The 27,126-nt window shown below is 41.5% G+C and overlaps 1 long non-coding RNA gene and 1 pseudogene across 1 annotated transcript in view; one reads left to right on the forward strand and one right to left on the reverse strand.

Annotated features, from left to right (window-relative positions):
* Positions 1-19,584, forward strand: part of LOC149461138 (uncharacterized) — a 187,631-nt pseudogene extending 168,047 nt beyond the window's left edge.
* Positions 1-26,253, reverse strand: part of LOC149461137 (uncharacterized) — a 221,747-nt gene extending 195,494 nt beyond the window's left edge. The window contains exon 1 of the long non-coding RNA XR_016312941.1: positions 25,544-26,253. This is a non-coding gene — a long non-coding RNA (uncharacterized LOC149461137). The remainder of the gene's footprint in view (positions 1-25,543) is intronic.
* Between the last annotated feature and the right edge of the window lie 873 nt (positions 26,254-27,126).

A 27,126-nucleotide genomic window follows, 5' to 3' on the forward strand; every position in this document is an offset into this window, starting at 1 on the left:
CTGTCATTGACATGTTAAAGCTTGCATAAGATTTTAGTGATTGGGGTTAGATCTACTTTAAGAAAAGCAATGAATCCAGCTAATGAATCCTATTACGAATGTAACACTGACAAAACCAATAATTGGTTGCCCAGACAGTCTTTTCTTTGACTGCTGATCCTTCCTTATTCAGAAGCTATCCCCTCTATTCCTCCATGTTGACTGACAATACGGCTCACACATAACATGGCGCCAAATGCATCCAGGGATCTGAACTGTTTTTCTGTCTTGGAGCTGTTCACCTGTAACATGCGGATGAGGAATAGGAACAACACAAGAATAGAAATTCCAACTTTTTTCTGACAAAAAAATGAGAGCTCTGTAAAAAAAATTAAATTGTAGAACTATGCTGGTGATCTGAATATTAGTAAATACTGTATTTAACAAGCAGGTGTAATCTGCATTCATTACTGCAGAAGTATCTAGCACAGCAATGGGCAAACTACGGCCCGCGGGCCGTATACGGCCCGGCGGACCTTTTAATCCGGCCCGCGGAGCTAGGCTCCCGCTCGGCTCCTCTCACAGTCCGCCCTGAAGACCAGTGTAGCATGAAAATCTGTCTCCTATGAGGATCTGTTCCCCTCGACGTATCTGCGCATGTGCCGGAGACCGCCGATCGGCTGCTAATGCCTGAAACTGGCACATGCGCAGATACGTCGAGGGGGACAGATCCTCATAGGAGACAGATTTTCATGCTACACCGGAACGGCGCGGGAAAGGGCGAGAGGAACGCGCGGAGCAAAGGTAAGTGAATTGACACAGGGGGGACTTGGGGACTTAATATGGGGGATGAATTAATATGGGAAATGAATTACTATATGGGGGGTGAATTACTATAGGGGGGGTGAATTACTATATGGGGGATGAATTACTATATGGGGGATGAATTACTATATGGGGGGTGAATTACTATGGGGGATGAATTACTATAGGGGAGATGAATTACTATAGGGGGGATGAATTACTATATGGGGGATGAATTACTATATGGGGGATGAATTACTATATGGGGGATGAATTACTATAGGGGGGATGAATTACTATAGGGGGGATGAATTACTATAGGGGGGATGAATTACTATATGGGGGATGAATTACTATGTGGGGGATGAATTACTATAGAGGGGATGAATTACTATGTGGGGGATGAATTACTATGTGGGGGATGAATTACTATAGAGGGGATGAATTACTATATGGGGGATGAATTACTATATGGGGGATGAATTACTATATGGGGGATGAATTACTATATGGGGTATGAATTACTATGGGGGATGAATTACTATGGGGGATGAATTACTATATGGGGGATGAATTACTATGGGGGATGAATTACTATATGGGGGATGAATTACTATGGGGGATGAATTACTATGGGGGATGAATTACTATATGGGGGATGAATTACTATATGGGGGATGAATTAATATGGGGGATGAATTACTATGGGGGATGAATTACTATATGGGGGATGAATTACTATGGGGGATGAATTACTATATGGGGGATGAATTACTATGGGGGATGAATTACTATGGGGGATGAATTACTATGGGGGATGAATTACTATATGGGGGATTAATTACTATGCTTACTATGGGGGAATATTACTATAGTTACTATGGATGACACATACACATCATTCATCTACTCTTGGTCCGGCCCCCGGGTCCATTATTTGAACCCATTGCGGCCCTCAAGTCAAAAAGTTTGCCCACCCCTGATCTAGCAAAAAGTCAGCCTCCCATTATTATTCACATCCCAAAAGGAAACATTATTTGTTTATAACTAAATAAAAGATGATGCTATGGCAAATAAATAGATACCAAACACGACATGCTTTAAAACTGTGCACGCCTCGTGCAACGGCGACAGACTATATACATTTTTAATATCCATAGGCGATGCTTAAAAAGCCCTTACAGGCTACCACTTTAGATTTACACAAGAAGTCTAATTCTAGAATTCCTGCCCTTGATCTGACTTTCGCTGTGATATCTTACATGCATGGTGCAATCACTGTTTACATACCAACATGTACGCCATTGCACGTGGGGAGGGGGAACAGGAGGGCGGTTTAATTTTTAATTTTTTTTTTTTTTACACTGTCCTTTTCCCTTTTTGTTAGCATTTTTATTTTTATCACAGGGAATGTAAATACCTGTGACAGGTATTATTTTCTGAGAAATCCGGGGTCTATTAGACATTAGATATCTCATCTGCCCTTAAACCATCTGATCACACCAAGATTGATGTGATCAGATGCTTTCCCAATTTGCAAATGGTGCTGTTAATATCCAAACCAAAGTGATAAAAGACTCGTAGCTTCTGGTTTCTTAGACTATAGAGATGATTAGAGCCATTCCAGTCTCTGATCTGCTCTATGTTAAGCTGGTGAAAATGCCGGGACAGCCCGAAAAAGCTGTAGAAGGCAGCAGGGGGGTTTGGTTACATGTAAAAGAAATTCAGTGGTTAATTAGTCCCTAGGATTGCTTTTACATGAAAGCCGGATGAAAAAATGGATACCAGGATAATGCCTATAGCTGCAACATCCGAGTATAACCACTCAAAGTACAGTGATGTACCAGTACATAGCCGTTCCTTGTTGGGCATATACGTTGTTTTTTTTTATGCAGCCTATGGTCTGAATGAAAAAAAAAAGAGAAGAGATATCTGCCATAAAAAGTTCGTAGTATGCCCACCATTAGGATATACCACTCTGCATCCATCCACTGCTAATTTTGGGCATACATGAAATCTTCTCTTTTTTTCGTTCAGCCCATGCAGCTGAATGAAAAAAAAGAACCTAACAGATTCCTCCATTCACATCAATCGATGTGATGACAAAATCTCTGCCAAACAAAATTTTTAAAAATATATGCCTGGTAGCTACGGAGGGAGGTGCATGCAAAAAAATTCTTAAGAAATGGCACTACTGGCATGAATGTCTTTATTCGGAAGAATACGCTGCTCTGCTGGTGTAGGTCATTGAACTGTCTCACCCTACAATCTCTGCAATGCTCTGTGGTAGCTGGAGAGGGAATGGTTATGAATAGGCTTCCCCTCTTCTGCACTCCTCCCCTATTGTTTTTTTGCCTCTTCTCTTTCTCCTTTGTTCACTTCTTTTTCTGATTGCTGTTTATTGATGGAAAAAAAAAACTAAAAAGGTGCAGCAATGGGTGCATAGACTTTTTCTACTCCAAAACGTCAGAAATATTCAGGCAGGTGTCTTTTGTATTTACAGAGTTGGACCCGGGAGTCCATTTACTAAGGGAAGATATGAGGTATTGAAGGACACTGTCTGTTTCTTGTGTATTTTTTTGTTCATATGTATGGGTCTTTGGAGCTGTAAATTATACTGTTTCTCTTGGGCATACATTTTCTTTTTTGTAACTGAGAAAAAGATGAGAAATCTCATCCAGTAGTGCTGCACGCACTGATGTATACTTTGAGAGCACACCCTGTTGCTGTCAGAATAAACAGATCACTGCTGCAGCTGAATGGCATTAATGCAAAGAAAACAACAACAGTTTGCTATATTTTTTTGGATTCTTAGGGTCTCCAAAAAGTTTCCTAACTACCTAACATCTTTCGAGACCCTGTGTGAATATTTACCCTAGACTGTGCTGTGCCCTATACGAATACTCCATTAGTGTGTGGTAGTGGCGAAAGTAATCCTTGAGACAGAGACCAGGTTGGCCAGGACAGGAGGGACAAAAAAAGCAAGTGTCCCATCTAATTCTAATTCTGTGTCTGCTACAGACACATTTTTTTTAGGGTGACTTTTGGGTTGGGGTACCAAGAATGGCATGAGGAAAATGCCTCTTATGCAGCCAGCTCACTGCATCTGGGTTGGGGGTTTGGGCCACACCACCTTCTGGATATAATAGGGCCATGATGATCTCTTCCTGAAAGTTTAGGAAGGATCCACTTCGTCCAATTGCTTTGTAAAGCACAAATCGTTGTACAGAGCCAATTGAAATAAATATACAGACACTGTTTTGTACCAGCGTCTGGCTTTAAGAGAAATTAAGTATTGCTTCATCATCTAGTCATTGAAGTACACCCCTCCCATGTTAATGTTACAGTTGTGGACACAGAGGGGCTTCTCAACAACACCAGTTGCCATGGCAAAGTGGACTGTCGTGGCTGCATGACAGGCTTTTCCCCCTAAGTCGGGTATTTACAAGCCATTGGGGGAAACATCAGAGATTAGGTCGCACGGTGCCACATGAGCCAATTCCAAGATTGTACAAATGTCTAAATAGTGGCATGCTTGCATAAAAACTGTCCACATATAAGTGGTACCCCATATAGAAAAAGGGTGACACCAAGTCCCAAACTATCCTGCCACTGCTCCCCATGTAGTCTAGGCCAGTGTTTTTCAACCTTTTTTGTGCAAAGGCACACTTTTTTCATGAAAAAAATCACGAGGCACACCACCATTAGAAAATGTTAAAAAAATTTACCTCTGTGCCTATATTGACTATATATAAAGTAATTCTCTTGAATAGGAATCAAACACAAAGAAATTATTTTATAATTACTTTATTATGAAATAATAAAGTATTTTATAATTGGACCCGGGGGCCGGACCAAGAGTAGATGAATGATGTGTATGTGTCATCCATAGTAAGTATAGTAATATTCCCCCATAGTAAGCATAGTAATTAATCCCCCATATAGTAATTCATCCACCATAGTAATTCATCCCCCATAGTAATTCATCCCCCATAGTAATTCATCCCCCATATAGTAATTCAGCCCCCATATAGTAATTCATCCCCCATATAGTAATTCATCCCCCATAGTAATTCATCCCCCATAGTAATTCATCCCCCATATAGTAATTCATCCCCCATAGTAATTCATCCCCCCTATAGCAATTCATCCCCCATAGTAATTCATCCCCCATATAGTAATTCAGCCCCCATATAGTAATTCAGCCCCCATATAGTAATTCATCCCCCATATAGTAATTCATCCCCCATAGTAATTCATCCCCCATAGTAATTCATCCCCCATATAGTAATTCATCCCCCATAGTAATTCATCCCCCATAGTAATTCATCCCCCCTATAGCAATTCATCCCCCATAGTAATTCATCCCCCATATAGTAATTCATCCCCCATAGTAATTCACCCCCCATATAGTAATTCACCCCCCATATAGTAATTCATCCCCCATATAGTAATTCATCCCCCATAGTAATACATCCCCCATAGTAATTCATCCCCCATAGTAATACATCCCCCATATAGTAATTCATCCCCCCTATAGTAATTCATTCCCCATATTAATTCATCCCCCATATTAAGTCCCCAAGCCCCCCCTGTGTCAATTCACTTACCTTTGCGCCGCGCGTTCCTCTCGCCGTTCCGGTGTAGGTCTCCTATGAGGATCTGTCCCCCTCGACGTATCTGCGCATGTGCCAGTTTCAGGCATTAGCAGCCGATCGGCAATCTCCGGCACATGCGCAGATACGTCGAGGGGGACAGATCATCCTGACAGTATCACGCTCCGTGGGCCGGATTAAAAGGTCCGCCGGGCCGTATACGGCCCGCGGGCCGTAGTTTGCCCGTCTATTTGTGAGCCGAGGCAATTTTTCCCACGGCACACCAGACAATATCTCATGGCACACTAGTGTGCCGCGGCACAGTGGTTGAAAAACGCTGGTCTAGGCATCCAGGGGTGCCCTGACTATCTTTTCGCTCATAAATCTGAAAATTACATGTATATCATGTTGCACTCTCACAGGCCTTATACATTGTGACCCCATATCTGGCACGATTGTTGGGGAGAATGTAAGCTGGACAGAATATTCATGAGGGACTCATCAATGCAGATGTTTTGATGCGGCATATACACATCTTCAAATTTCTGGTTAAGATGATTTATGAGAGTCCGGATTTTGTGGAGCCTATCATATTCAGGGTCACCCCGAGGACGACAGAGTGTATTGTCGTTGAAATGCATGAATTGCATTATATTCTCAGATCTATGCCTGGCCATGGCAGAGAACACAGGAATATGATGAATCGGGTCTGTGGACCAATATGACCGCAACACATTCTTTTTAGTAATGCCCATGTTGAGGGTTATGCCCCCCCAAAAAATGTAATTCAGAAACCAAAATAGGTTTCCATGCAAAAGGTCTGGCAACGTTTGAATTTGGGTTGGCGATGATATATTGTTGTGTGTATAAATTGCTTTGGTCCACAATCAAATAAATCAAGGGGAGTAGTTACATTTGTTGATTCCACCTGAATTCCGAGTTGGACAGTGAATGGAGGAAATATGGGTACTGCAGAATTTGTGGGCTGCCAATCAGGAGTTGCAAGCACATTCGGAAGAACACTATGGGCTCTACGGGCCTGAGTTAAAATTCTTGGTGGCTACAGGACACTATTTGTGCTAGCCACCACACCAGCTTGTACTGCACTTATGGGACCGCATCACCAAGTGATACTGCAGTGCTGGTATGAAAAAGACCAGGGTGGATAAAAATCAATGATTTAAAAAAAAAAAAAAAAAAATCAATTTTTTTTATTTAAAATCAGATTTTTTTTAAATAAAATGCTTTTTGAGGAAAATATATTACCATCCAAAGGTTATTCCATCATGAAATAAAGATTGTTTTTTTAATTATGTAGAATAAGGCTGTATATGTTTAATTTTTTTGGTAAATAAATTCCATTAATCCATTCACAATGTCATGCTCTTCCAGAGGTTTTTGTAAGATTATTGGGCAGTTTCTCTGCCTACAAGATATTATCACAGATGCTTGGTTTACTTTTGCAGTTCTCAAAACTGAATTTGACTCAGCGGAGATCACATGCCTCTTCTTCACAGCAAAAATGTTATAACATGAACAGAGTTAAGAAAAAGACCTTAATCCTAACTTCTACAAACCTATGAATACAGAATCAACCCCTTCAGTGCTAAGTTTCAAGAAGTTCAGTGAATAGAATAGAAACAATATTTTTCTGATTGTTTGGAGTGGAATAGATCTGCACAAGAAGAAAGTGAAACTAAGTGTGAGGAAGAAGGGCTGACAGTCTAAGTTTCTTAAAATATATATATTTTGTTTAGCCAAATTAGTTAACAAACATGGATGTTTGTTTAAGCAAATAACATACGCTGTAATGTTATTGTTTCAGTTGAATAAATCTATTTAAATTGTTATTAAGGTAATGATTATTTTTCTCCTTCCTAAATACAACAGAAAAGTTGTCCAAATATGAATGATTAACCTATTAAACTGGGGATAAAAAAACTAATATGAAAAGTTGTTGTTCTAAAAATCTTCATCTACTTGCATATTAAAGTTATACCAGCAAGAATTAGTCTTTATGTAGAAAACTATGATTTAAATCAAGCCTTACTGACTAGTGATTTAAATCAGTTTGATTTAAATCAAATCCACCCTGAAAAAGACCAAAACGTACTAGGCTGCTGATGCTCGCCAGTTCACCAAAAGGTAGTGGGCCATTAGTACTGGCACTCTGCTGCATATGAGAATCATCATGCAATGCGAACACCTTAGCAACCTGGGAACGAGGTCGGGTTCGCCTGACCTTAGCAGGGACTTCTACTCCATCGTCTGAGCTATCTGTTAGGGTGCCACTGCTACCTAAAGGTTTGTATTTGTATTCACTCTCATCTGACATACTCAGAATCCTGTAGTCCTCTTCACTAGAGTACCTTTCGTTGGACATTTTGGTCACTAAATTTATTGCGACTCATGGGAAAAAAGAGCACTTGGCTGTCAGGGAATCTTTGAACCGCTACAAAAAAAAAATTACCTGCTAGTGCTAGCAGAGATCAGACCTAATCTTTCTAACCCTGCAGTTTTGTGTGCAATGTATCAAGTGACAGTGATCTACTGAAACTGCACTTGCTGGGGGAAGGGAAGGGGGAGGTAAGCATAGGGGCTAAATGCACGTGCTGGCAAGTGTCGGGGCTGATTCTGCTAATGATGCGTTTTTGGGGGCACTTTTAAAATTGCTAATTACTTGGCTGTCATTAGATTAATGCTTTGGAGTCTTTGACCTGTAACAAAGATGCAGTTAGAATTCCGGATCTATGCATTTTTTCCATGTCAGTGACTCAGAAGGTAGAGAACTGAGGGCCAGCAAGGTAGCTAGCATTTTCAGAAACAGAGGTCAGCAATGGCAGACTACATATTTCCCTGATACAGGTTTCTCTTAATTTGCCACTTCTCTGCCCCTATTGGACACACTCCCAGAGTTTATCCCTATAGCAATAAAAGCAACACAATTGCAGCATTTTTTAACAGTGTGGTTTTGTATATATCTCCAACCCCCGCAGTCATTTTGCCATGTCCTTTCCCTTACTCAATTATTTAAGCATATTTTGTGGTAGCGTGTCAACTAGAAGATCCAACTCCTCAGTTAGGTACAGCAAATGTGTAAAGTCAAGAGTTTAAAATAGAACTGCCTGTGCCCTCTTTTGGGATATTCGCCTTCTCTAGAAGGGAAATATTCCAATGGGGACACTAGCTCTGGTGACAGCCAGGGATTCCTTTACTTTGGTACTTTCCTCTCATTTACTGGTTTAGCTATGAGACAGTAAGTGATGGGAAATCTCCCCAATGGGACCAAATTAAAAACAGATAGGGGTTATAATTCTTACTCTTTCCACAATTAAAAAAAAAAGTTTTGCCTTTAATTCTTCTTTAAACTATTTTTCCAAAGAACAATGCAATGTCCACTGCAACCAAATGCATTTAATCAATATAATGTAGGCTACCTCCAAACTGTAAAAGCATTTTAAGATCAATTAACCATATGACCCCAGGTTTCTTTATACAGATGAGGAATGCATTTTTTTTTAAAGAATATAATTTCCTCAACCACGCTCCTTCAATCATTACATCTATTGTAACAGCAGGGGAAAAAAAAAAAAAAAAAAAGAAGGATTTTGGGAGCTTACCTAGGAAAAAAATCACTGCATACTAGGTGTATGTGTTGCACAACAACCTATCAATATAAGTGGCCGTAATTTTCCAGATTACAGAAATTTGAGGGCCTCTGTCCATCGGATTTTGGCTTTTATCACTCACATGCACTGAAGTGAAAGGAGAACACTTCAAAATTAGGGAAACCCTTTTCTTTCCTCCAGAGAGTTGTCACCAAAAACAAGTGTTCTCATTGGTAGACTTTCTCTTTGTACCTATTCCAGTGACAATTCAACATTTTACAGTTCCAGTGAGAATGGTTACCAGAATAAAAAGAGAAGGCATCCCAAGAGGGGACACATACAGTAACAAAAACAGGGTTGCTAACTGTTACAACTCTACCCAAAACTAAAAAAACATGTTTTGGCTTTAGAGGCACTTTAAGGCAATTTAATTTAGGTTTGCATAAAAAACATTTGGTAAGGTAAGATTCTTTTAATGCCTTTGAATCAGATTTAGAATCTTACAAGTCTTCTTTTGCAACATACAGGGAAAGCCATGGTAAGCCCTTTCTATAGGAAAGGCAGTGAGTTTTGCAGTAGGAAGAAGAAGTAGATTACCTCCAGGTACAGGTACCAGTAAGACAAATCTGAAAACATAGAGAACAAAGACTAAACTCTTTGGGGAGGTAAACAAGATAATACGTGGCAATAAGTCTAATGAACCATCACTGCCTTCTGCTTGGTCTCCTATGATATGAACTAACCCTTTAACTAATCCCTTTCTTGTCTCTTCCATCCATTCCTTTCCTCTTATGCTTAAAAGAATACAAACCTCTAAAAGCCTAAACCTTGTCCTGAGATTCATGAGCCCATGGGGGTTGGAAAAGCACTCCCCCACTTTGTGACAAAATACTCATATAGATCCTCTATCAAACTAATATCACAACTGGCATAATAGATGAAAAACACTTTTATCCTAGCCATTACCACATGTTTTTTTCACATAGTCACCCCTGAGCTATATTCTGCCTCTTTCTATGAATACGTTTTATTTTTCTTGGAAAATGGAAAAAAGTTCTCTGTAAAGGAATAAAGATCCTATTTTCACATGTGATAACTCCCATTTAGTGAATTTATTATACCTCCAAGGTTTTTTATTGCCGGCTGCACAGTTGGGTGCTATATTAAAGCTGGACACCTGTGGCTGTACCATTTGACTAACAAATAGGAAGCAGAAAATTCTAAAACTGTTACAAGAGTTCGAACAAGAGGGATCACTGAAATAAACACAGTCATACCTATGATATCCCACATTATATACTATTGTAATGTTAAAATAGGTTTGCTTTTATATCCATAAAATGCCCAGATGGTCATTTCTATGCACAGTAGCAATTCAAACAAAATAACCTTCAAGTGAATTTGTCACCCACAACTCAAGTGAAGAGACGACTAATACAGTACAGAAGGCCAGTTCACATTGGCACGTTACTCAAATGCAATGTGCACGCATTTTGGGAGTGCACCCATTCATTTTTAATGGGCCCTCAACACACATTCTTTCATCAAAAAATGCCATGTGTGCAATATATTTAGTATTCCACTGTAATGTGATTCTGTACATCCCCCTTGTGGACTCAAAGACAAAACCCTAGACTAACCCAGATAGCCAAGCCCATGTCCCAGAGACCATATTTTACCTCTTGCCCTGAATCCCACCATGGACTGAAGAATGTGTTAACACACAAACACTAAGGGCTCATTAACACTGTTGCAATTACATGAATTGGTGCAATGTGGTGTCATTCACACTTAAATGTATAACTAAAGCAAAAAAAAGTTTTTTTTTAATTTTATTTAATGTAGTGGAGAGAGATTAAAACTTCTGTTGGTGCCTGTGCCCCTGTTAGGGAGATGTACTCTGTCTATTGATCCCATTTACCACTATCACTTAAAGTGTAGGGGCCAATTCACATTAAAGAAATGCAGTCCAGATGCGTTTCTACTTGTGCATTTTTGGCACATTCCGGTGCAATTTGACGCATTCCAGTGCGTTTTTTATGCATTCCAGTTTTTCCCCTCTCTTTTGTTTGAGTTTAAATAGGGACATGTGCGTTCCAGTGCATGTTACTGCATTCCAGTACAGTTCTGTGCAGAACAAATGCAGCCTGTTATACCTTTTTTTCTGCAACTGAAATGCACTGGAACTGCAAGCACTGATGTCAACTATGACATTGGCAACCATATAACCTACTTTCTGTGCATTTTGGATGCAGAAAAAAAGCAACTAAAACACGTAGTGTGAACCGGCCCTAAGTCAAAGAAAACCTGAATTTTAGTTTATCCTCAAAATAATAGTAGAAGAGAAAGCTTCCAATTGGGATACTAGTTCTGGGAACCCTGGTGACAACCAGGGATTACTTCTCACTTCATGTTTTTGCTATGGGACAGGAGGTGAAGTGAAATCTCCCCAATGGAACACTGATGGCAAAAATAAAACTGACAAAAGGTTATCACTCTTCCTTACTCTATCCAAAATGGAAAAAAGTTTTGCCTTTAGTGGGACCTCAACATACCTTCCCAATCTTGTAGCTGAGTGGAAATAACTCTATCCCTTAAAAAAACATAATGCTGATACAGAAGTCTATTTTTAACCTTATATTTACCTTTTGATTCCCCAGTTCTCCATTTTATGTCAATCAGGACCCACTAATTATCAATGTAACCAACGCTTAACCACTTGCTGTCTATAGCAGCGTTTTTCAACCACTGTGCCGCGGCACACTAGTGTGCCATGAGATATTGTCTGGTGTGCCGTGGGAAAAATTGCCTCGGCTCACAAATAGACGGGCAAACTACGGCCCGCGGGCCGTATACGGCCCGGCGGACCTTTTAATCCGGCCCACGGAGCGTGATACTGTCAGGATGATCTGTCCCCCTCGACGTATCTGCGCATGTGCCGGAGATTGCCGATCGGCTGCTAATGCCTGAAACTGGCACATGCGCAGATACGTCGAGGGGGACAGATCCTCATAGGAGACCTACACCGGAACGGCGAGAGGAACGCGCGGCGCAAAGGTAAGTGAATTGACACAGGGGGGGCTTGGGGACTTAATATGGGGGATGAATTAATATGGGGAATGAATTACTATAGGGGGGATGAATTACTATATGGGGGATGTATTACTATGGGGGATGTATTACTATGGGGGATGAATTACTATATGGGGGATGAATTACTATATGGGGGGTGAATTACTATATGGGGGGTGAATTACTATGGGGGATGAATTACTATATGGGGGATGAATTACTATGGGGGATGAATTGCTATAGGGGGGATGAATTACTATGGGGGATGAATTACTATGGGGGATGAATTACTATATGGGGGATGAATTACTATGGGGGATGAATTACTATGGTGGATGAATTACTATATGGGGGATTAATTACTATGCTTACTATGGGGGAATATTACTATACTTACTATGGATGACACATACACATCATTCATCTACTCTTGGTCCGGCCCCCGGGTCCAATTATAAAATACTTTATTATTTCATAATAAAGTAATTATAAAATAATTTCTTTGTGTTTGATTCCTATTCAAGAGAATTACTTTATATATAGTCAATATAGGCACAGAGGTAAATTTTTTTAACATTTTCTAATGGTGGTGTGCCTCGTGATTTTTTTCATGAAAAAAGTGTGCCTTTGCACAAAAAAGGTTGAAAAACACTGGTCTATAGGATGTACCTCTATGTCTTTGGATGGGAAGGGTGATATCTCGATCATCGCTACAGAGATAATCGAAGAATCATTATTCTTAGGGTCAGTGATGTTGCATAAAGTAAAAGTAATCTCAGCAGCTAACTAGATGTGCAAGCTGCCCATTCCATATGCATGAATGCACCCCCATACCATCAGAGATATGGGCTTTTGAACTGAGCACTCATAAAAAGCCGGAAGGTGGTGTCCTTGCCAAAAAGAAAAGTCAAATATCGAATCGCCTGAGCACAAAACAGTTTTCCACTTTGCAACAGACCATTTTAAATGAGCTTTGGTCCAGAGAAGATAGTTGCGTTTCTGGATCATGTTCATAAATTACTTCTTTTGCACAATAAGAGCTTTGCCTTGCATTTTTGGAAGCAATGGCGTACTGCGTTCACAGGCAGTGATTTCTGGAAGAATTCCTGAGCCCATGCAGTGCTGTCCATCACAGGATCATGCCTGTTTTTAATGCAGTGTCATCTGAGGGCCAAACGATCATGGGCATTCAATATTGCATTTCAGCCTTGTCCCATGTGCACAGAGGATTCTCCAGATTCTCAGAATCTTTTGATGGTATTATGTACTGTAGATTATGATATTTAAAGCCTTTGCACTTGCTAAGGAACATTACTTTAAAATTGTTGGACAATTTTTAGATGCAGCTTTTAACCTTTTTGCTGCCAAGCCCTGTGCTCCATTTTAAACTCAAGTGGCCAGACCATTTTTTGTTAATTTTCCATTGTTTTTTTATTTTTTGGTTACAGCTTTCAGTGTTTGTAGAAGAAGCCCCAAACCATGCATTGTCTGAAAGCATAGCATCCTTAGACGAAAAATTAGGGTGTTACTGATTTGTTTAGGCCATGTGTTACTTGTGCAAATATTTATCAAAACAATAATTTTGCTAAGAAATACACTAAAATCATTATTTCCAGACACAAAACACAGAAAAACTTACAAAATTCCTGCTAAATTCACACTAAATATAAAAGCTAAAACTGTATTGCGTTAAAAAATAATAGTTGTAAATTTTAAATTGCGCCTTTTTGTGAAATGGTGAAAACTGAAGGTGCGCAAAACTGTAAATAAAATCAATTTACTCTAAAAACCTGAGGTTATTTTTCCTTTACAACTTTCAGAGTTAGTAGAAGACCCCCCAAACCATATATTTTCTGAAAGCACATGACATTTAGAATAAAAATATGTGCTACTGACTTTTTTAGGCCCTGCCATAATTGCGCAAATGTTTATCAAATTGCCATTTTGACTAAAAATACATTAAAATCATTATTAGCGGATAGAGTTGGGCTGTTCACCCACTGAGTGCCCTACAATGCACTGCACTCTCATAGTACATTGTAAGAGCCATGACTCACCAAAAGCAATGCACTGTGAGAACCATATTTGGCCAAAGTCACGGTGTCTTTGGCCAATCATGGCTCACAGCTAATTCCCACCCCACACTATATAAGGCTGCTCACACTGCAACCTTATGCAGTTTTTTGCTGGACACTGCCGAAGACAGAGGGGAGAATACTATCCCCCCAAAAAATAAATAAATAATAATATTAATGTTAATAATAATAAAAGAATATTAACCACTTGCCCTCCTAAGGATTTACCCCCCTTCCTGACCAGGCCATTTTGAGAAAAAAAAAAACAATATTTTTTACTTTTTGCTATTAAACATGTCCATTAAAAAAATGTTAAAATCAAAAATTCATCATAAAATTAGGTCAAAATATATTCTGCTACATGTCTTTGCTACAAAAAATTTAATTTTTTTTTAATTTTTACTAGTAATGTTGGCGATCAGCGACTTATAGGGGGACTGCGGCGGGCATTCTGACACTGGGGGGGAACTGACATCCCCAGTGCCACCAATACAGTGATCAGTGCAAAAAAAAAAACCACTGACACCGTACTAATGGCACTGGGCAGGAAGGGGTTAATATGAGGGGCAATCAAAAGGGTTAACTGTGTGCTGTTTCACAGTAAGCTCTGTGTTTGTGCTTCAATGTAATCACACTGCTTTGGATGGCTGTGCTGTGCACAGCCATCCAAAGCGGTATGAACGAGCTGACAGGGAGGAGAACTGTATTGTTTACATACAGTTCTCCTCCCCATCAGAGATCCTAGGCAATCACCGGGCGCCGCCGAGTAATCACCGTCTGGGACCCAGTGATTGACAGCCGTGCCTGCGAATGGCGGCGCGAGTGGGACGTGCACGCCCCCTACCCGGAAATGCAAAATCACGTATATATACACACTCGTACCACCCTGTAGCAGTATATCTGCTATAAGGCGGTCGGAAAGCGGTTAAGAAAAAATAAATAAATAAACACAAAACAAAAAATACATATCTAGGTCTGGTAGGAAAGTTAGGAGGGACCCACAGTAAAAAAAAAAAAAAAAAAAAAAAAAAAAAGCCTGATAGGACTTTTAACAGGCCAAGTGACCTCGGAATCAGGGTTGTATTTCACCAAACAATTGAGTATTATAATGTGTTTTTGTACATTCCAATTTTTATTTGAAAAAAAACCACTGTGCAAATATTGTGTGACAATATATATGTTTGGGGGTTCTAAGTAGTTTTCTAGCAAAAAAAATACTGTTTGCATGTAGGAAAGGAATGTCAGAATTTGCCCAGACTGGAGCTGGTTAAATAAGAGTGAGTAATCATAACATCTACCTGCATCTCTAAATGCACGGACAAAAATCAGTTTAAGTGGTATTAAGCCCAAACCCAAAAATGTAATATATTGCAATTTACCAATCATTATATGCGGTGACTGCATTTGGTTTTTATTTTTTTGCAGGCTCCTTTCTCTCTGCTTTCTCCTGGCAATATGGTTAGTAACACACCTACTGCCTACACAGGGGGCACCGTTGTCTAGTGGGGGAGGGGAGTGTTAGATGTGCTAGCAGATTTAGATACAATAATAAACTGAAGCCAAACTCCTGATAACACTTCATAAACAGTTACAGCAAGAGTTTTTTTTTTACTTTTTTGATAAAGGTTTTACATAAATGAATAAATGCTTATCATTGTTAGCACCTCTGTCAGTGGTAAATTGTTTGTCTCATATCTGTAACTTCTACATCTCCAAGAAAGATTATGCTTTTGAAAAACAACAGACTTACTGGCCAGATCACCAGGTGAAAGTAATAGAAAGAAGGCCTAAAAAAGAAAACTAATGCAGCCACCCCATCTAAGAACAGGTAACCTGCAATATAATGAATGTTTGCTTTTGGTTTTAAAACTACTGAAGCATGTTCATTTAAAAATGTGATCCTATTTTGAATATGAGTTTGAATTAATGTACAGATGTATTAAATTCAGCAGCATTTAGCTCAGAATTCACTATTTTATGTAATTTTGGTGAATAAACATTCATTTGCAAACCAGCTTTATTGATCTTATGAACAAAATGCCATTATAAATATCATTATCGAACAAGGTAAAACAATCATTTGTCATTATCTGCTTACTTGCCTTTTGATCACTTGTGTCTGCATTGCGCTTTGAGCATACCATTTGGTAAAACAAATGAGCTAATTCTACCTCCTTAGCCTGGGCTTTAGTGATAAGATGATCTGTGTTATTTACTGTAGGTTATTAATGACTTTAAAATTGCCCAAAAAATTTATAGGACAGTCTACTAGGGATGAATGAATCTTGCTTGAAGTGTGCAAACACTGTAACTTTCTTTGAAATCTATGGGAGATAAATTTTGTTACTGAGTACTAGCCGTTTGAATAGATATTGTTAAAAGCCATTGGTATGCTGGGCACTGCCATGGGGGGAATGTACTAATGGTAAAATTAAAAATAAATAAAAATAGTGTCTCTCCATACACAGACCTGAAAATCCAACACATACTGAAAATATGGCTACCACGAGCCCATCCTTTTTATAGAAAGAACGCTGGATTATGCATGCCTTCAAATTACTGGCTCGTGATTTAGCTGACCGGGGCAAAGAATATGGACTGCATTATAGGCTGCTCCTTATTTCTGTTGGTCAACATGCAAAGCCTTTGGTCAAATGTGTTTGATCTGCGAACCTTGAGAATACTGAATTCTGCTACCATGGGTTTGCATTGAATCCAAATCTCCCCCCTACACAGTCTAACAGTCTGACCATTACTGGCAATATTATACAATAATTTAATCCTTTCTCAGATTAGAGGCACTGATTGCATCTGTCTTCTCTTCTCTCCTGATCCCTCTGCCACAGCCAAGCATTTCTGTTTATTGTTTATCTGTATGCCAGGCCAAGATGTGCCAAAAGGTGCTCGGACGTGTGCCTATAGTCACTTTTAAACTGTTATTTTCAACCACAAGAGTCACTGTGTGTTTGTGTATGTGTACACATATGTAATCTGAGGATTTCTGGTGTTAAAGGCAAAACAGTTGTCCCTTTTTATTACGTTAAAAGCTTGTCTTTATCATTGTAAATTGATCATTTTTATATGGCTATCATGTATTCAAAACAAAGTCTACCATGTAAATGCCAAGGAGCACAGCAGCCTACTTTTTACATAAATGGTGTATTGTCAGGACAATTTCATGGACAAGTCAAACTATGTGATTTGAGCCAAATTACACCTACTGAAATACTGTAAGTAATGCAATAAATATAGCAGCCAATAAATGGAGGTGCTGGAGATACTGGGTATACTGGACAGAACCTGACACCATGGGGTTTATTTACTAAAGCTGGAGAGTCCAAAATCAGACTCCCTTCTGCATAGAAACCAATCAGCTTCCAGGTTTCATTGCCAAAGCTTCATTGAACAAGCTGAGGTTAGAAGCTGATTGGTTTCTATGCAGAAGGGAGTCTGATTTTGGACTCTCCAGCTTTAGTAAATAAACCCCCATATGACTGTTATGCTTGACCAAAAGTTCTTCATCCATTAAAGAAGAGCAGATCTCTATTTCAAGAAAATCTTTAAAAAAACTGCAGGTTTAACCAATACTTACAACTGATTTGAGTTTAACTGCTATTTATTGTATGCCTCAGAGCAGATGGAGAGCGAAATGTTATGGGGGGGGCCCAAGAAAATGTTTGACCAGGGTCCCATCAGTATTAAATATGGCCCTGTACTTTAGTATTTCATGGGATTGGTCAGTAGTATCATGTATAGTCAGATTATGTCCTTTTTTTTTTACCTGTTAAAGGTAAAGGATAAGTCCCTATTACACCTGTGCGATTTGTTACACTTTGACTGTTGCTCGACAAGAGGAATCCTATTATTGTCGATGGAGACTGTTTACATATGCAAAGTGCTTCTGTGAGGAAAAAAAATGAACGCTCAGGAACTGGGGCTGAGCCGAGGTGTGGCGGTTCAGCAACTGGGGCTGAGCCGAGGTGTGGCGGTGCAGCAACTGGGGCTGAGCCGAGGTGCCGCAACTGGGGCTGAGCCGAGGTGCAGCAACTGGGGCCTGAGCCGAGGTGCCGCAACTGGGGGCTGAGCTGAGGTGTGGAGGTGCAGCAACTGGGGCTGAGCTGAGGAGGTAAAGCAACTGGGGCTGAGCTGAGGCGTGGAGGTAAAGCAACTGGGGCTGAGCTGAGACGTGGAGGTGCAGCAACTGGGGCTGAGCTGAGGCGTGGAGGTGCAGCAACTGGGGCTGAGCTGAGGCGTGAAGGTGCAGCAACTGGGGCTGAGCTGAGGCGTGGAGGTGCAGCAACTGGGGCTGAGCTGAGGCGTGGAGGTGCAGCAACTGGGGCTGAGCTGAGACGTGGAGGTGCAGCAACTGGGGCTGAGCTGAGGCGTGGAGGTGCAGCAACTGGGGCTGAGCTGAGGCGTGGAGGTGCAGCAACTGGGGCTGAGCTGAGGCGTGGAGGTGCAGCAACTGGGGCTGAGCTGAGGCGTGGAGGTGCAGCAACTGGGGCTGAGCTGAGGCGTGGAGGTGCAGCAACTTGGGCTGAGCTGAGGCGTGGAGGTGCAGCAACTGGGGATGAGCTGAGGCGTGGAGGTGCAGCAACTGGGGCTGAGCTGAGGCGTGGAGGTGCAGCAACTGGGGCTGAGCTGAGGCGTGGAGGTGCAGCAACTGGGGCTGAGCTGAGGCGTGGAGGTGCAGCAACTGGGGCTGAGCTGAGGCGTGGAGGTGCAGCAGCTGAGCTGAGGTGTGGAGGTGCAACTGGGGCTGAACTGAGATGTGAAGTTGCAGGAACTGGGGATGAGCAGGGGTGCAAAAATTCAGGAACTGGGGTTGAGCTAAGATGTGCAGGAACTGGGGTTGAGCCGGGTGTGAGGGTGCAGGAGCTGGGGTTGAGCCGGGGAGGTGAGGGTGCAGGAGCTGGGGTTGAGCCGGGGAGGTGAGGGTGCAGGAGCTGGGGTTGAGCCGGGGAGTGAAGGGGCAGGAGCTGGGGTTGAGCCGGGGGGGGGGTGAAGGGGCAGGAGCTGGGGTTGAGCCGGGGGGGGGTGAAGGGGCAGGAGCTGGGGTTGAGCCGGGGGGGGGGGTGACGGTGCAGGAGCTGGGGTTGAGCCGGGGGGGTGACGGTGCAGGAGCTGGGGTTGAGCCGGGGGGTGACGGTGCAGGAGCTGGGGTTGAGCCGGGGGGTGACGGTGCAGGAGCTGGGGTTGAGCCGGGGAGTGAAGGGGCAGGAGCTGGGGTTGAGCCGGGGGGGGTGAAGGGGCAGGAGCTGGGGTTGAGCCGGGGGGGGTGAAGGGGCAGGAGCTGGGGTTGAGCCGGGGGGGGTGACGGTGCAGGAGCTGGGGTTGAGCCGGGGGGTGACGGTGCAGGAGCTGGGGTTGAGCCGGGGGGTGACGGTGCAGGAGCTGGGGTTGAGCCGGGGGGTGACGGTGCAGGAGCTGGGGTTGAGCCGGGGGGGGTGACGGTGTAGGAGCTGGGGTTGACCCGGGGGGTGACGGTGCAGGAGCTGGGGTTGAGCCGGGGGGGGGTGACGGTGCAGGAGCTGGGGTTGAGCCGGGGGGTGACGGTGCAGGAACTGATGGCATCTGTCTCCAATTCTCTCCTGCAACTTCTTCCACAGCTAAGCATTTTTGTTAATATGTATGCCAGGCCAGTATGTGCCAGAAGGTGCTCAGATGTGTGCCTACGGTAACTCTTTTTTTCACATTCAAAAACAACTTTATACAAAAAATTGTTGCAATGTACATATTAAGCATAAAAATTCACATAGGAGAAATAAGCCAAGTGCGCATGGTATCAAATTGACATCAAGTAAAAAATTATAAAGTGTACAAATATAAGCTATGAACTCTGTGATTGTGGAGGGCAAAAGTACAAGTAGGAACAGGAAATTGATACATCTATCATGCTGGATTGATAAATGCAGTTTAAAGTCTCTGAGGCAATAAAGGAGGGACTTCTCAAACACTGGTATTCACTACTGCAGGCCATCTGTCCCAAACCGTATTATATTTAGTGGGGCTCGGTTGAGGTAAATAGGCTTTTTATAGGGAAGAGTGAGATTCATCTCACGCACCCAAGATTCCAGCATGGGAGGGGTTGCCTGCATCCAGTTCTTGGCTATGAATTTATGGGCAAAGAATAATATATCGTGAAGGAATGTGGTTTGAAATATATCCATGTCAGGATCTGGAAGGAGGCCTAGTAAACATATTTTTGGATCCAAGGTTAAGGGGGAACCCATGTGGTCATGCGAGAAATGGATGACCTGGAACCAATAGGTTTGCACGACAGGGCAGGACCATATAAGGTGATAGAATATACCCATGTGTATCATGCAAAGAGGACATAATGGGCTGTGAGAGGGCTTATACCGGGATACACAAAATGGAGTCAGGTGAGCCTTATGTAATATATACAACCTTGGGGGATACAAGCTTATAATTGTCTAATAATTCTTCCCAATTGTTATCCTCAAATTCCCCAAGGTCCAGTTCCCATTTAGTTATAACCCTGTGTTCCAGCTTAAGAGCAGATGGGTTCAACAAGGTAGTGTATATGGCGCAAATCAATTTGTCAGAGTCTAATAAAGCGCCTATGGTAACTTTTGAAGTGTTATTTTCAACCACAAGGGCCGCTGTGGGTTTGTGTATGCATATGTAAATTGATGATTTCTGGTATTAAAGACTAAACAATCATAATTTAAATATGATCTCAGGTCAGAAGGTGCAGCAGTTAATTAATTAGAACTTTGAATGCAAAAAATTGAAAATAATATAGACTAATGTGCACTATTGTTCACTCGCACACCAGCTTATTCTTGTAAAAATGGCACTTGATGTGGAAAAGGTTGCTGATCCCTGTTATAGACTGTCATTTGAGTGACAGCTCTGAGTCTGCAAGGGTTGCTGACATCACATTCAAGATGGTAGTACCCATCAGCAGTCTCAGGGATGTCTACAAAAAGAAGGCTTTTACAGGTAAATATCGTACCTAATATATGTTAACTGCACATATAATCTTATAGGAAGATTGTTGATGAAATGGTCTAGTGACAGGTTCTCTTTAAAAACAGTTACATGCAGCTTTTAAGCTGTAACATTTGAAGGCCGTATTTGTGCTGTGAATCAGTAGTTCTGAATGCACAGTTGGGCAGGGGCAAAAAAGAACTGTTTGCATTGTGTCTCCCTATTATCCTTAAGTAAAAATAAGCCCATTATCATTAGGGATTTGTGATGGAAGCGAGACTTTCAGATATTTCTGTTTAAGAAGGCTTACCTGTGTTTGCCTATGGTAAACAAACTTGTAATATTCTGGATTTGATCTAAAGGACCTAAGGTGCGTTTCCATCGGTTATTAATGCATTTTGTATTGCATATATACATGGAAAGGATTCATGATACCTATTGATGTTATGCATATTATATTACTCTAACATGCTTTCATCTATCTCTTCCCATCATTAGATTGGGAAGATGAAACACACTAACCTCGTATAAATATTTGCGCGCACATGAACCCAGACTAATACAAATAAACAAATGATTGATGTGCAGGTATTCCCATGAAGTATGCAATATTTATTTATTCATAGTGATAGATCAGAAATATTGGTGTCTGCATGAACCCTTAAGCAAAACACCAGATGGTGAGACTTCCTTATAGTATGAAATAACACGGCTTGCCACAGCCTGTGTGAAACAGTCCATGTATCAGTTGATGATAACAGAATGTATTATTCACAATGCTGCCACAAATGACATTCTGATCCAAGAACACTGACAGAGACAAAGAATTCATCTAGGAGAGAGGTTACACTCCATAACCATTAACAAGACAGGAAGAACCAACACTTCGTGTGCATGAACAGTATGTGCCAACTTGTCCACGCAACACTATGGGGTTTATTTACTAAAGCTGGAGAGTGCAAAATCAGACTCCCTTCTGCATAGAAACCAATCAGCTTCCAGGTTTCATTGCCAAAGCTTCATTGAACAAGCTGAGGTTAGTAGCGGATTGGTTTCTATGTAGAAGGGAGTCTGATTTTGGACTCTCCAGCTTTAGTAAATAAACCTCTATGTGTCACAATTTCAAGTCTGTTCACCTGCCCCGTTAGGAGGATGAAACCTGTGGAACAAGCAGCAGATATCTAGCCAGCAGGATTTCTGGTCTACAGATAGTTTGAAGTAAACCCAAAGCCTCAGGATTTCTTTCTACTAAAGCAAGCACTCCCAACCCATGTCTGTACAGAGAAAGGAATGGGTATACTAAAAATCATTATTCAATAAGGCAATGCGATAAATAATAAGTGGAAAGTGCAATAACCCATAGCAGATAATCAAAATACATCTCAACTGAAATGACAACAGCAAATGGAAATCTGACCAGTTCTACAGATAACGGCACTTTACGCATAGTTATCACCCTTTGTATTCTCATTAAAAGGGTCAATCCATTCAAAACGAATATTACAGTTTTTGGGTGGATATTGGAAAGTTAAAACGTGACTATTTCTTACATGTCTTGAATACTGTATTGGTGGGATTCTGTGCTTCAGTTACTGGGTGTGAACACATGCTGTAACCATTAGGAGGGGTTTCCACTGTCCCTACTAGATGTTATATTTATTTTATACTACAGAGAATGTAATTAGAGGAGATGGACGAAAAAGACGAAGGAGAGGGAACACCCAAAACCTAGGTGAAGGGAACAGCCAATACCTATATTAGAATATTCATTAAATACTTGAAGTCAGGGCCCATTGTGCTTCACTCAGAACTGAAATAGCACATCTTGGTGGATATTCTAAATAAATGCCAGTTTTAGAGCCAAATTGCCAATAAATTGCTGATGCAGACTCAATACTGGGCAGGATTTAATTAGTGGTATTGTAACCCCAGTATAAGATTTAAGTTGTCAAATAAAAGAGCAGGTATAACGTATGATAAATGTTTCCCATCTTCAGCAAGATTTCCATCTGTAAACCCAACATTGTACTTGTATGAAAAAGCATCCTGTTTTCCTTGTATCACTTCCTTTGTGTGAAATCCCTGGGGTTTCTTCCAGTCCCTCTGCTTCCTATTTAAAACTGACCACACTAGACAGGAGAGTACAGCGTGGTCAGTTCTCTAGCTGTTCTGGGAACTCAGCCTGCTCTCCTCCAATGATCTGACATGTCCTGACACCCCCAACCCCCTGAAAAGCCTTTCACTGGGAAGATCAGTGTGCTGCTATTTCTCCTCTCTCAGCTCTTAACAACAGCTCTGCAACTGATAACAGAGGGAATGTGATCACTTATAGGAGAGGGATAAAAAAAAAAGGTGTTTATAATGTTTTCCTTTCATTTCTATTTAAATTGAATTGGTTATTTAACAAGGGGAGGATTTACAATCCCTTTAATTGCCATGAAGCATTAGATCTACCATGTTGTTTTTAGTAGACAAGTATCCTTTGGAAAACCCAACACCTGTAAACATAAAAGAGGCTGATATATAAATATTGACAGAAAGGAAAAGCTAGGCATTGCACAGCAGCCAATCACATTCAAGCTGTGATTTTTGCAACTACATTTAGAAAGTGGTGTCAAGTGTAACTGGTCACAATTGAGACATCATGTGATTCTTTCATTACATTTCTGTACATTTCCTCCATTTTTTCTTTGCCATTGAATTTTTAACATTAAATTACCCAAAATAAAACATTTTAACAGCAACAAAAGAAATGACTGTTCTAAATAAACATATACAGTATTATGGAACAGTCTGTAAAGAAAGAACCTAGGTAAAATTCTTCAAGTGAGCAACACAATAAACTTGGGAAATATACTTTTTATGGGATATCTTGAATTTAATACTAGAATTCCTGAGATGAAAAGCTTTACCATTTTCATTGGAAATGAAACAGATTCTTAAATGTCTTGTGTGTTCTGGTTTTTATGTTATTCTAATATTGTGAGCATTGTTTTGTTGACTGGGTGATCTCTACCATCTTATAAACAATATTAATTACTGTTGGAATGTAATTGTTCCACCACAGCAATCACTGGCGTATTCTTGGGTTTTGAACGTAGTGTGTTTTAGGTGTGGCTTTCTATGTATTGTATATTTGTGGTGTGAGATATACATTGTTCTTTATTGCTTTTAAAGAGATAAATCAATCAGATCTATATTCTCATCAATGATAATCTTGAAATCAGAATTGCATCTAACATGTTAAAAGCTTTGAAATTCATATAATGGCATACAGAGAATATGTGTGGAAAATGTATTTATGGCTTTCTTATGTACTATGTCATTTAAGTTGTTCCTTATGGTTTTTAAAGAGATACATCAATCAGATCTATATTCCTATGAATGGTAATCTTGAAAACTGAGCTGTGCCTACCAAATAATGTTAATGGCTTTGAAATTCACATATTGGTATACAGAGAATATGTATGGAAAATGGCATGTGGCTTTCTTATCTACTATTTGTGTTTGTTCTGTGATATTTAAGTTGTACCTTAGTGCTTTTAAAGGGATACATCAATCAGATCTATATTCTTACATACTATCATCTTGAAAACTGAACCATGTCTACCATGTAATGTTAATGGCTTTGAAATACATATATTGGTATACAAAGAATAGGTATGGAAAATGTATTTGTGGCTTTCTTATGTATTGTTTGTTCTGTGATATTTAAGTTGTCCTTTACTGGTTTTAAAAGGGATACATCTAACAGATCTTTATTTTTATGAAATGGTAATCTTGAAAACTCAATTACATCTAACATGTAATGTTAATGGCTTTGAAATACATATATTGATGGAAGCAAATTAAGTCCAATCTGCAGCACTGTGCATATTTATTATGAGTTACAAACTCATCAGAATGACAGTTTTGGACCTGTTAGCTCATACCTTGCTTCTATATATCAAAGCTTGGAAGATGTCGGTTGTCTGCTCTGCACCTGAAGGATTGTAATACATGATGGGAATGTTCTGTCCTGACCAGTCTGTACATCTTCATATACTGGTATAAAGAAAATGTGTGCAGAAAACCTATTTTACCCAGTTAATACCCAATATTTTTGAGTTATTCCAGATCATCCTTTTTTAATTCAACACCAGCATGAAAAAAACAGTTTACTACAGGTTGCTATCATGATAAAGGTCTCCTCCTAAAGCCAAACCGGTAACCCCAGAGAACCACATGAGCACAATGACACCAACCACACAAATGACACACCTAACACAATACCTGATCTGCTACTTACACTGCCCCCTGGTGGAGGAGAAGCTAATTCACCTACACATGGTACAGCAATGTAGAGACACAAAATGCATGGTGGGGAGTCAGCAACAGGTGTCAGGGCGCCCCCTAGCTCTGCCCCTGAGAATGGCATCAGTTGGCAGTGAATGGAGAAGAGATAGGCACTCACTTGTCATTCTCCTGAATGGAGCCCAGGGAGGTCCCTCCAGGGACTGGGTGCTGCAGCCTGCAAGTAGCCAGGTGCTTGTTGTGCTCCTCCTGGAGGGAGCTCTTCTCATTGTACAAGGTGCTGACTTGGTCCTCCAGCTCATCGATCCTCTTCTTCTGCCTCTCCAGGAGCTCCTGCTGGGTCTCAATGATCTTGTTCAGCTCCTTCAGGTATTCAGCTGCCCGGCATGGACTTTCTGCTGGGGGCTCCATGGTGGGGGGACCCTCTTCTGATTCCTGGGGGGGTGCCCTAGGGCCACATGGCTGCTGGTTTTATAGGCTGAACAGGGCAGAGCACCCCAATTGCATGTCAATGAATGCACAGTTCACAGACTCTGCACCCCAAATTCTCTGCAAGTTGCCCCCCGCTTCAGGAACTGCAGAGCGGTGCACCTCACAGGCATGGCTGGAGCTTAGCGGGAGTGCTCCCCAATTCCAGTCACAGGACCCAGCGAGAGTAGCACAGCCATGACTGCCTGTCGGGAGCTGTGACAGAGGGAGGTGAGGGGATGAGGCTGCCCACACTTCACCAACCTGTCCCCGCACTGACACACCGGCCGGTTGAACGGTGTCCGGGGAGACGCTGCTGAGGAATGGGATGAGACTGGAAGCCGCGGCTGGTGCTCAGGAAAGGCTGGATCCCCTGTATCCCTCAGCGGCGTGCACGCTCTTTGCGTGTGCACGCTGCACTCTCCTCACACCGCACGTGTGGTGTGTTTAGTGCGATGCTGGCCGCTTGTGTCTGCCTGTCACTTCTCACACACTCATCCAGAACACAGCACAACTGTCAGGTTTGGGGGGTTTAGGTGCAAAATGACTAAACAGCAAAATGAACCCAACAAAAGTCCGTGTGAGAAACACACATAGGTGTGCCAGAGAACGCGTCCTACCTGCCTCCCCATGGGGCACAGGGCTCCTGCCAGGGGCAGAGCACTCTGGTCCACCTAGCCCAGGCCCAGCAGACCACTCACCTCCTGGCCCCAAAGGCCTCCAGGAATAATTTTCACACACTCAGAGAATAGAACAGAGTAATGAGATTTGTTGGGGGTGCAAATTAAACCCAAAAAGTCTACAAAGGTGCAGCACTGGGAATGCCAGAATGTTCCTTCTGAGGAGAAATAGCTTCTTCCCTGACCCCCCACTGGGCACAAGGCTCCTGAGAGGGGCAGAGCAAGCTGGTCAACATAGGTCAGACCCAGCAGACCCTTCTCTTCATGGCTGAGTTTTTGGGGGGGTGCAAAATGACTAAACAGCAAAATAAAACGCCAAAGTCCATGTAAAAATCACACAAAGCTGCACTGGATGTGCCAGACTGTTCCTTCTGAGGAGAAATGGCCAACCTGGGCACAAGGCTCCTGACAGTGACAGAGCACTCTGGTCCACATAGCCCAGGCCCAACAGAGCACTCTCCTCATGGCCGCCAAGACCTACAGGAGTAATTTTCACACACTCATAGAGAACAGATTCATGAGATTTGTTGGAGGTGCAAAATAAACCCAGAAGATCCATGTGAGAAACACACAAAGGTGCAGCACTGGGTATATC

Source organism: Staurois parvus, unplaced genomic scaffold, assembly GCF_062004578.1.
Source record: "Staurois parvus isolate SC_StPar_1 unplaced genomic scaffold, SC_StPar_1.0 ptg000209l, whole genome shotgun sequence".
Classification (NCBI taxonomy): domain Eukaryota; kingdom Metazoa; phylum Chordata; class Amphibia; order Anura; family Ranidae; genus Staurois; species Staurois parvus.